The 4023-nt window shown below is 41.0% G+C and overlaps 1 non-coding gene across 1 annotated transcript; it reads left to right on the top strand.

Moving 5' to 3' along the window:
- The first annotated feature begins 3317 nt into the window (after positions 1–3317).
- On the top strand, positions 3318–3389 carry Trnaa-cgc. Its single transcript has one exon. It is a non-coding gene; the product is annotated as a tRNA-Ala (tRNA).
- The last annotated feature ends 634 nt before the right edge of the window (positions 3390–4023 follow it).

Here is a 4023-nt window from a genome sequence, read left to right as displayed (position 1 = left end):
GGAGTAGCACAGACGCTGAGAACAACAACCAATAAATGAGACCTCCTGAAACTGAAAAGATTCTGTAAGGCAAAGAACACAGTCAACAAGACTAAATGTCAGCATACGGAATGGGAAAAGATCTTCACCAATCCCACATCTGACAGAGGTATGATTGCCAAAATATGTAAAGAAGTGAAGAAAAGAGGCTCAAAATACCAAATAATCCAATTAAAAAATGGGGTATAAAGTAAACAGATAATTCTCAACGGGACAATCTCAAATTGCCAAAACACATTTAAGGAATTGCTGAACATCCTTAATCATCAGGGAAACGTAAATTAAAGTATGACTATGATCAAAATTATGAGGACAGCTTATGTTGAAGAGGATGTGGAGTCAGGGGAACACTCCTTCACTGCTGGTGGGAATGGAAACTTCTACAGCCACTTTGGAAATCAGTATGGTGGTTTCTCAGAAAATTGGGAATCAGTCTACCTCAGGACCCAGCTATACCAGTCTTGTGCATTTTTTTGGTTTTTTTTTTTTTGTTGTTGTTGTTGTTGTGTTTTCTAATGTTGCTTGACTGCTTAGTCAAGGTTTTGGAGAAAAATCTTGCAGTTTTCTGCCATAGATGTATGGCCATCTTAGACATTCCTCTGAAGAGTTACCTTATGCGCACAGTCCTACCATATATCCATAGCTATGACTTCATGGTAGATCCATAAACTCACCGCTATAATACAAAAATTCCTGACAGGAGATAGTTCATTTCCAAAAGTGAGTTCTGCCAATTGTCTGAGTCCCCACCTAGGTCATCTGAGTTCTGCTTCTCAGTTGGTAGCGTTCTAAGGAAGGCCTTTTGCTTTGAGTGAAAGCGAGGTGAGAAGGGAGGCATTTCCTGTGTGCAGGGACAGTTGTACAGCAAGGTAATGTTAGAAGCATGACGTCACGATAGCTGTCCTGATACACTTCTTATTTCCCCCTATGTTTAAAAGACATATTTTTCTTGTACAATATATTCTGATTAGAGTTTCCTTTCCCTTTAACCTCCCCAGTTCTTCCCCTCCTTCCATGTCATCCAGACCCACCCACTTCCTGATTCTTATTAGAAAACAACAGGCTCCTAAGAGATAAAAATAACAAAATTAATTAGAATAAGAGAAAATACAACTATCACATGGAAGTGTCCTTGTGGTAGGCTGAAGTGTCCTTGGAGTATATGCCGAAAGTGCTTTATTTGGAATTTGAGGTAGACTGATTACCAACTGGAGTACAAGTCCCTCTAAATCAACTCACAGAAACTCAAACAGACCGAAGCAGCAAGCATGAGGCAGGCATAGGTCTGCACCAGGTCTTCAATGTGTATATTATCTCTTTCAGTATTTTGGAAGAACTTTCATTTGTATTTTTACGGTGCTGGTCTCTGGTTCTTGGTCTTCTTGTGGGCGCTTTTACTCCTGTTTCTTTGCCTCATCCAAATTCTATTTGATAATTGTGATTTAAAGTCTTATTCTAATTTATTTTGTTGTGCTTTGCTCTTATCTCCTAGAAGCCTGTTATTATCTACTGGCAAATAGAAACAGAGTGGATCCTCATAGAAGGGAAGGTGGAGCAGAACTGGGAGGAGTAGAGTGAAGGGGAATTATAATCAGGATATATTATGGGGGAAAATCTATTATGAATAAAATGGAAGGAAGATTCCCAGGCTGAAGGATAACAGAAAAGAGTCATGGCCTACAGAGATATACTGAGTCACATTTTATTACTTCTAGGTCATTTGGGTATCAGTACTTCTCCAACACCTCAAGCCTAGACCACAATCAGCACTGAGATGTTACTGCTTCTACTTTTGCCCTCATTTATCTTTTGATTCCATCCCTCTCTTTTTGCTTGTGTCTTCATTTTACTTAGGTAGCTCTCATTCTCCCTTGCTAGCTCTACCTGTTTGCAATTACTCCTTGTCTTTATGTAGGAGTTATATATTAAAGCCCTCTTTTGATATCATTCTTTATAGTGTTCCAATAATTGTTGAGGTTAAGCAATGTCTTAATTGTAGACACAGTCTTCTATAGTCTGGCATCTTCTCAGGTATTATTATTTTTTTCCAGTTGAAGAGTGGGAGGAGTGAGAATATGAGCAAAGAGGTCAAGACCATGATGGGGACACCCACAAAAACAGTTTACCTGAGCTAATAATGGGAGCTCACCAATTCTGGCCAGACAGGAAAAGAACCAGCATAGGACCAAGCTGAATACTCTGAATGTGGGTGACAGTTTTATGGCTGGAGCAGACTGCAGGGCCACCTGCAGTGGCACCAGGATTTATCCCTGCTGCTGGTGCTGACTTTTTGGAAACCATTATTTTTGGATGGATACCTTGCTCTGCCTGGATATGATGGGGTCGGCCTTGGTCCTTCCTCTGGGCAACGTGCCTTACCCTCTCTGAGGAGTGGATGGAGGTGGGGTGGGGGGATAAGTGGAAGGATCAGGAGGAGTGGAGGAAGCTGAAACTTGGATTGGTATGTAAAATGAAAAAAGATAGATTGCTTTCTTTTTAAAACATACAATTTTTCACTGATCTGAACATACATACAATATTTATTTAATGATTTTGTATGTTGAGACGTATACTAGATTATGTGTGAAAAGGGGGACATAGTTCAGAAAAGCTCTCATTTTTGAAACTTACAAAGCATACAGTGAGATACATAAACATGCAGAAAGTGACAGCACCTTAGGGTTTGATGAACCAATAGCTACCGCACATTTAGTTATTGCCATAAATGGAGTGATGGACAGTATTGTGAAAATTATGAAACGGATGACCAGCCTGACCAAGATTAGAAAAAACTGCCTTTCAAGCCCTGAAAGCTAAGGCGGTTTTTAAAAGAGAATGGACATATGATAGGGAGAGTTTCAGGAAGCTACTCATACTCTCAGATAGGACCGCATATCAATAGTCAGAAACATATAATTATTAATTCCACATGATACTGGCATGTTGAACCAATCCTGCAAGGTAAAGTTGAAATAAAATTATTGGGACTGAATAATTCAAAGTATCATTCATTGTTAGCTTGCCTTGCTTCAAAGAGCATAAGGTTTGTTGTTATTATTGTTGTTATTATTATTTTTATTGTGATTATTTTTTCTTCGATTGAAAATAGATTGTTTTCTCATCCAACAAATGTCCCAAGAATCCTATTAAAACACTAAACTTAACCTGGAATCCAATATGCTCACAGGAGCTGATACAGACCCTTCCTCGCAGAATCTCTGAATGTTGGCTCGGTCTCTCTGAATTCACATAGCTTTGATCAAGCTGTTAACAGTTGTGGGGATGTAGCTCAGAGGTAGAGCACATGTTTCGCATATATGAGGCCCCGGGTTCGAGCCCCGGCATCTCCAAGACAATACTTTTCACCTTTCACTTTTCTTTTTCAGGATGTTTCTGTGCAAGGTGTCCCAGACTTTAAATTCCCGTGGTGAGGTCATATATGCATATTATTGGATGAAATTACTAGTTTGTCACCGTGACAACAATGCTCATCTTTGTGACATTTCCGTAGACATCGCCATGGTCTGGTGAGTAGAACGTGGTCATGCTTCCAGAGATGTGTTTTGTTCACAGATCGAACAAGAAAGGAAAGCTCTGCTTTCGTGGTGGTGGCAGTTTCTCTAAAGGGTATGCTTTCTTGGGTGAAAACAGGGGAGGAGAAGAGTTCTTGCTTTCAGAGAAAGGGAGGGCTGGGCGGAACCATTCCTGGTTACTACAGGGGAGGCAGCATTGCGGTTGTCATAGAAACCGGGGGTCATTATGGCGACCATTTTCAAATGGCGACAGGGCGATGTCCTGGAAACGAGCATTCAGTTCCTGGTGTTTGGACTGAGTTGAGCTTATGGGTTCCCGGAGGTGAGCACCAGAATCTTCCTGAGGGTTGGGAGGCAGATGCAGGGATTCCACTACCTCGGGGTTTGCAGCCTGTGTATCTCCGGAAGGAGAGAGACTTGGGGCCATTCTGCCTCCTCCTGTGCTGTTCTG

Source organism: Arvicola amphibius, chromosome X (genome assembly GCF_903992535.2).
Source record: "Arvicola amphibius chromosome X, mArvAmp1.2, whole genome shotgun sequence".
Lineage (NCBI taxonomy): Eukaryota > Metazoa > Chordata > Mammalia > Rodentia > Cricetidae > Arvicola > Arvicola amphibius.
Note: the sequence above shows the minus strand (reverse complement) of the source record. Positions and strands in the feature narration are given on the sequence as shown.